The sequence below is a fragment of the Galeopterus variegatus genome, unplaced genomic scaffold (assembly GCF_000696425.1).
Source record: "Galeopterus variegatus unplaced genomic scaffold, G_variegatus-3.0.2 Scaffold2006, whole genome shotgun sequence".
NCBI classification, from domain to species: Eukaryota; Metazoa; Chordata; class Mammalia; order Dermoptera; family Cynocephalidae; genus Galeopterus; species Galeopterus variegatus.
In genome coordinates, this window is record NW_007728117.1 from 247,811 (window position 1) to 255,741 (window position 7,931).

Sequence of the window (7,931 nt, forward strand, 5' to 3'; positions counted from 1 at the left end):
GAATGTTGAATTTTATCAAATGGTTTTTCAGCATCTATAGAGATGACCATATGGTACTTGTGTTTGATTTTATTAATATGGTGTATCTTAAAGAACTAGAAAAACAAGAACAATCCAAACCCAAAGTTAGCAGATGGAAAGAAATCATTAAGATCAGAGCAGAACTTAATGAAATTGAAACCCAAAAAGCAATACAAAAGATCAATGAATCAAAAAGTTGTTTTTTTAAAAGATAAATAATATTGACAAACCATTAGTATGGCTAACTAAAGAAGAGAGAAGATCCAAATAACACAAATTATCTCACTCCTTTTGATTTTTTACTCTTAATTACCTTTCCTCATTCTGAACCTTTAAAAATAGGATTTAGACTGAAGCAAGCAGTCAATCAACACTCTTTTAAGTGCTTTCCTTGCTGAGTGGCTGAGTGAGCAGGTTTGAAGTTTGCAGCGATGCTTATAGCTGTGGCCAGACCCTTGCTGACCTGCTCTCGTGCTCTCTCCAGAGACCACAGCCACCCCTGGGACCCAAGTGCTGGACTGTGAGGCCTCCCACCACAGAGTGACTTGGCTTGCCTCATCACAGCAGCCAGGGTTCTGGAAGCTGATGGACATAACCTTACCATGAACTCATCTCGTCGAAGGGCCAGCTCACTCAGGGAATATTCTGTACTTGCTTGCTGAGCTAGCTGCTATGCCGCCATGGGGCAAGGCAGCCAGGAACGTGGAGCCTGTGGGAAGTCTGGGGTAGTGGAGGCCAGGAGGGAAACAGGCGGAAAAGGAGATATTGTGGATCCACCCACTCACAAAGGGTGTTGTGTCCAAGGCTCTCCCAACATACACCTACTTATAGACACCTCGACCCTCAGGCTACACAAAGGACACCTGCCTTCCTTGCCCTCTATCAACTCAAGGGAAATTCTTGTTTTGCCAATTGTTTGGTTTTGTGGGGGCCACTTGTTGTGGTGGGAGGAGCACTAGTTTGGAGCCGGGAAACCCGGGGCTGGTCCTTCACTGGCTCTGAGGAAGGCACGGTAGCTTCTCTTTTCTGCCTCTGTTGAGGAATGAGGGCTGGGGCCTAGTGTTCTCCCTCCACCCCCAAGGCCCTCCCCACTCCAGTTCTCTGTGGTGGAAAGCAATGACCTTCTCTCCTGCTAGGGTTTCTTACTCTTCAGAAATGTCTGCTCTGTCTTAGTTCATTTTCTGTTGCTTGTAACAGAATACCTAAAACTGGGCAATTTATAGAGAAACAGAATTTATTTCTTACAGTTTGGGGGCTGGGAAGTCCAAGGTCAAGAGGATGAGAGCCTTCTCCTTGGAGGGGATTCTGTAGAATCCCAAGGTAGTGTAGGGCATCACATGGTGAGAGGGTAAGAGTGTGCTAGCATGCTTTCTTCCTGTTATATAGCCACCAGTTCCACTCCCATGGTAACCAATTAATTCATTAATTCATTAAACTATTCCATTCGTGAGGACAGAGTCCTCATGATGTAGTCACTTCCTAAAGGTTCCACCTCTCAACACTGCTACCTGGGGGGTTAAACTTCAACATGAATTTTGGAGGGGACATTCAAACCATAGTACTCTCCTTCTGCCTCTGACGATCAACTTCTCCCACAATCTCTTGCAGAGCACCAAGGGCAGAGGTGCGCTGGTAAATACTTTCCAACTGTCTGGGGCAGGGAGAGACTAATTTATAGCATTCATAGCTTTCCTTGCTGTAAATACTCCCTCTGTGGCCTGGTGATTTTAAGGCTACCCACATGAAGTCACTACACGTAGAGTTGGGGAGAGATGTGCCCTCTTGGCTCTCAGAACCAGTGTGAGCTACTCCACCACACCCCTGCCTGTGGGCCTTCCCCTGGAAGTGGAACAAAGAAATCCAGAGGGAGGAAGGACCACCTTTGCTGTTGCGCTTTTGCCAGCCTCCTTCATCTGAAGGGGCATGGTTGCCTTTTGAGTGGAAACTGTCCCCAGGGTTGAGGTCCAGAGGACAGGAGCCAGCCAACCCCTGTGCTCCCCCCACCTCCCAGCATGGGTCTCGTGTCCTCTCTCCCAGCCCTGTCTTCCAATTGCACTCACCCTATTTGGGTCCCTACATGGTGCTTTTTGCTAACTTCTCTAGTGGCCCCTGCCTGGGGGCAGAGTTGGCTTCCAGGGATGCCTTTGTAGCCCTTCAGGAGAGCCTATGAAGAGAATTCCATGGAGCCCAGGTGTGGAACCTATACAAAAAGGAGCTACCACTGAGATGCTCCCAGGTAAATGTCTCAGGGATGACATTAGAGATGCTATATCTGGTGGCCTCTCAGCACCTCTACTTTTTTATTGAAGAAAATAGGGTTTATATAGACCTACAACTTTTATAAGCACGATGTCTTAGTCTGTTTGTGTTGCTATAACAGAACTATTGGCTTACAATTCTGAGATAGCTGCATCTGGCACAGGCCTCAGGCTGCTTCTATTCATGGCAGAAGCAGCAAGCAGCCAGCAGCAGGTACAAGCAGTTTGCATGGTAAGAGGAAGCAAGAGAGAGGAAGAGGAGGTGCCAGGGTCTTATAAACAACCAGCTCTCATGGAATCTAATAGAGGGAGAACTCACTCATTACTCCCCCCACCTAGGGAGAGCATTAATCCATTCATGAGGGATCCGCCCCCATGACTCAATCAGTTTCCAACACTGCTACATTAGGGATCAAATTTCCACATGAGTTTTGGAAGGGACAACACATCCAAACTCCATCACATGGATTGTTCTCATTTTAGGCTTTTGTTTACCAAGATAGGGAATAGATTGGGTGAGAATGAGGAAAATGAGCTGGTAAGACTTGAATGTACTAACAAGGTGTTGGGGAGCAGACAGGAGGGAGGAAAAGGCACTAAAATTGGGAGTCTGAGTCCTGAGTTCTGCTTGATCTCTCAGGGTTTCTTATTCTGTGAAAAGGGATAATGATAATGCTGCCTTGTCAGGTTGTTGAGAATTAAATGAGATGATACAAGTAAAGCCTTTAATTAAGTGGTGGGCCTGTTATAAGTGCTCAGCTAAAAATAAAACAACATGAAAAATATAAACACCACAGTATAATGAGGGGTGGAGCCAAGCTAAGTTTTGGTCAGCTTCTGCATGAAGGTTTTGGGTAGGAGTTGGTGGCATGAGGACAGGTGTGGAGAGTGAGCTTGATGTAGGGCTTTTGAGAAGACCTTGACATTGGGACATAACAAGCTGGGCTGCCAAGGCAGGGAGCGGTTCAGGGAACTTCTTGGAGGCCACGTCACAGCCTTCCAGATGCTAGTGTTAGACCCTGAACCAAGCAGACAGTGAAAGACTAGAAGTCAGTTAAAGGTCAAGAACTAGACTTTATGATAGCCAAAAGGTAGAAACAACCCAAATGTCCATCAATGGATGAACAGGTAAACAAAATGTGGCATATCCATTCAATGGAATATCATTCAACCAAAAAGAAATGAAGTCTTGATACATCCATGTGTAACATGGGTGAACCTAGAAAACAGTGTGCTAAGTGAAAGAAGGCAGCCACAAAAGGCCATAAAGTGTGTGATCTTATCTGTATTAGTCCATTTCTGTTGCTTATAACAAAGTACTTGGAACTGGGTAATTTATAAAGAAAATGAAATTTATTGCTCACAGTTTCTGAGGCTGGGAAGTCCAAAGTCAATTTGATGGTGGCGACAGTGACTCAGGCGTCTCACATTGCAAGGTAGTGGAAGCAGAGAGAGCAGAGAGAGTAAGACAGACTCTCCCCTTCTTTTAAAGCCCTCAGAACCACGCCCTTAAGTACCATTTTTAATCCATTCACTACTGCATGGTCCTACAATCCAACCACCCCCTCAAGGCTCCACACTTCAATCACCATAATATGACTTCCTACCCTCTTAACAGTCACAGTGGGTGCTAAGTTTCTAATACATAAAACTTGGGGGACACAATTCAAGCTTCAGTGAGTTTGGGAGGGGGACATAATTCAATCCACTACACCATCTATGTGGAACATCCAGAATAAGAAAATCCGGAGACAGAAAGTAGGTTACTGGTTGCCAGGGGCTGAGAGAAGGGAGGAGGAATGGGAAGTGGCTGCTTAATGGGTACAGGCTTTCTTTTTGGGGTGACAGAAAAGCTCTGGAACTAGATACCAGCGATGGGTTGTGCAACACTGAATGGACTTAATGCCACTGGATAGCGCACCTTAAAATGATGCATTTTTTGTTATGTGTATTTTGCCATAATTAAAAAAGAAGCCAAGTGCTTCAGGTCATAGTTAAAGGGTGACATGAATCTGATTGGCCCAGGACTTGGGTAAGTAGAGACTGCAGGCCCCGGGGCATGGGCCACAGTGGGGGATGTGCTTGTCTTCCTGTGTCATCCATTGGGAGCCTCCTGAGGGCAGGAGAGTGTTTCTTAGCTCCGACCATGTCCAAGCAGGAGTACCTCAGCCAACATGGGGCAGGGGTGATGGTGGAAGTCCTCTGCTACTTTCCAGGCATATAGATCTGGGAGTATGGTTTCCAATTATGTAGAATAGGTTTGGCCGCACAGCCTGCAGCCTCCTTCTCCTCTTGGAGTCATCTGAGAAGGATGTGATCCCTTGAGTCCCAGGTTCGGGAGGCTTCAACACTCCTGGTATAGAAGAAAAGGACCTGTGGGGTCTACTGCTGGGACTGCTATTGAGGGAAGGATTGCTGACCATGCACACAGCCCATGCCACTTGGTAAAAGGAGGTTGTATTAGTCTGTTTCTGTTGTTTATAACAAAATATCTGAAACTGGGTGATTTATAAGAAAACAAAATTTATTGCTTAAAGTTTCTGAGGCTCGGAAGTCCAAAATCCAGGGAACATATTTGGTGAGAGCCTTGGCAGGGTATCACATTCTGAAATGGCAAAGCAGAGAGAGCAGAGAGAGTAACCTCCTCATGCACTCTCCTTTTAAAGCCCTTAGAACCATGCCCCTGACCACCATTTTTAATACATTCACTAAGGCATGATCCTATAATCCAATCACCTCTTCAAGGCTCTACCTTTCAATTACCATAATAGGGTTTCTCACCCTCTTAACAGGCACAGTGGAGGCCAAGTTTCTAATACATAAAACTTGGGGGACACAATTTAAGCTTCAGTGAGTTTTAGGGGTATATAATTCAACCCACTACAGAGGTCCGATAATTGACCAAGACACTGGTTTTCAAAGGGTGGTATGAAAGAGGATATCAGCCTGTTCCAGGATTGGCCATTTAGGTAAAATACGAGTGAGGTCATTAATACCATCAGATGAGTACTATCCCAAGAAAAGATTAGACCAGATCCTGGATAAAAGATAAATGTATTCTGTCTCAATGAAGGAGAGGGAGACAACATTTATATATACTTGTATATTGCTTACTCTGTGCTGGGCACTGTTCTAAATGCTTTACATTATGAACCATGTAATCATCTATTCCACCTATATGAGGTAGGTACTGTTATTACCCCATTTTACATAGGAGGAAACTGAAGCACAGAGAGGTTAGCAGGCAGTGTTATAGGGATTTGGTGAGGCTGCCTGGCCTTAGAGTCTGTGAGTGTATTGACCACCATGTCACTCAGCCTCTCAGAAGTTATGTTGTTTGGGCAATTGAGGGTATTTTTTTTTTTTATTCCTGACCATGTGTGGTAACATCCTACCAGGAGAGAGTGTCCACTGGGGAAGGGACCTGAAAACAAGGAGAGATGGGAGGGCAGCCAGTTAAAAGCCACTGTTTCTTGCAGGTGCCAGCTAAAGGGGCTCTCGTGAGCATGGTTGGTTGGCTGGCACGTGGGGCACAGGGGACGGAGACTGCAGGTCTGGGTGCGGGAGAATGGTTAGTGGAGCTCTGCTGTCCATTTGTTCACAAGGCAGCAAGTGAGACAGGAGCTAGTGAGACTAGCTGGGTAGGTGAGGCAGCCAGAATCAGAAAACAGTGAGGCATCATAAAAAACAGGACGAAATAAGACAAAAAAACAAACAAACAAACAAACAAAAAAACCCACCGGCAGGAAATCAGGTGACAATTGTTAACTGAAAATTGTTAGAACTAAACTAATAAAAGAATTCTGGAAGGAGCCATTACAAAATTAATACACAAAGGTCTATAACTTTTCTTGCATATCAGCAATAACTAGTTACAAAAGAGTGTCACATTAAGTGAGTGAAGAGTGTACAAAGGGCTGGCTGGCCTGCAGTAAGTGCTCAATGAACACATCATTTTTATGATAATGGAAACAAAATCTCAATTAGAATAGCAATAAAAATATCAAACATGCAGAAATAAGTATAGCAATAAAAACAGAATGTATATAAATAAAAGAATGAAACTTTTCCAAGGAACACTAAAAAGGACCAGAAAAAATAGAGATTCTTGCTGTGTTCTGAAAGGGCAGAATTGTAAAAGTATCAATTCTCCAGAAATAATCTTTAAGTTTAGCATACTTGTATTGAACTTGAATTGAAATTCTAAAGTTCAGCTAGAAAAATAAATGAGTGAGAATAGCCAAGAATTTTTTTAAAAGGTTAATGAAGGGTGATTTGCCTTACCAGATATTTAAAAATATTGCAAATAGGATATTTAAATTAATATGGTACTGGCTTAGGAATAGAGAAATCACTAAAGCTGAGTAGAAAGTCTGGAAACAGACTCAAATGTAAACATAAGAACTTAGTATATGGTAAAGCTGTGATTATTAATCAGTGAGGGAAAGGATAAATCAATCAAAAACCACTAACCTACCTGGGAAGAACTGGCCATTTATTTAAAAATAATAAAATTAAATTTCTCCTTTATGCCATATGCCATCAATAGAGTAAAGATTTATATATCTTTAATGAATATTTAAAAGTACTGGAATAAAATATATATAAGTATCAATGTGATCTTGGGATGAGGAAGGCTTTTTAGACATGATACCAAAGTCAGAAATTAAAAAAGGAAATATTTTGAATAGATAAATGGAAAACTTCTATACTTAAAAAATCTCTGTAAGCAAAATAAAAGGCAAACTAAAAGCTGAGAAAAATATTTGTGACATGGCCAACCAAAGATTAATATCTTCAATAAATAAAGAACTTTTACAATTCAATAAGAGAGAGAGATCATAATACAAAATTGGGCAGAGAAAATGAACTAGAGATTATGAGACTTTGTACAAATGGCAATAAGGCTATGAAGTATTACACTTACTAATAATCAAGAAATATCATTGACAAGAATAGCATTTTAAAAATTATTAGATTGACACTGTTTAGAAAGTAAAAAGTAATTCCCAGTTATGAAAAGGGTTGGGGAAACAGGTACTCACCTCCTCTGGTGGCAGGAGGGTAACTTGGTATTACTTTTATGAGGATGATTTGGCATCATGTATCAAAAGGTATCTGTGACCCTATCGGTTCACATCTGGGAACTTAGCCTACAGAAATAGTGATTTAGCTACAAAGATGACTATTGCAAGCATTGTTTATAATAACAATAGAGGGAATCAACCTACATGTCTCTCAGTAGGGTTTGAGTTACTGGATAATGAGATATCCATGATGATAATGATGACAATGTGCTGATAATGATGGTGATATTGTAGGAGTGCCGGAGACCAGCTCCACAGGATTCATTGGACCTGAATAGGTGGTGTGGATTTGTTGAAAAGAAAGAGATGGACCACAGATGTCTAGTGCAAGTGTGGACAACAACCACAAAAATCTAGCTTTATTTATACGTTTTTACTTAATCTTTTACACAATGATTTATCTTTTAATCAAAACATTTCTTATTTTGTTTCTATTGAAAAAGTAAGGTCAAAACGTTCCAAAGCACTCATGCTGTGACAAAAACATCTACTCATGCATCAATAGTTCACCCCAAAGCCTGTGGCTTGTGGCCAGGAAACTATACAATAGCAGCATGCGTGGCTT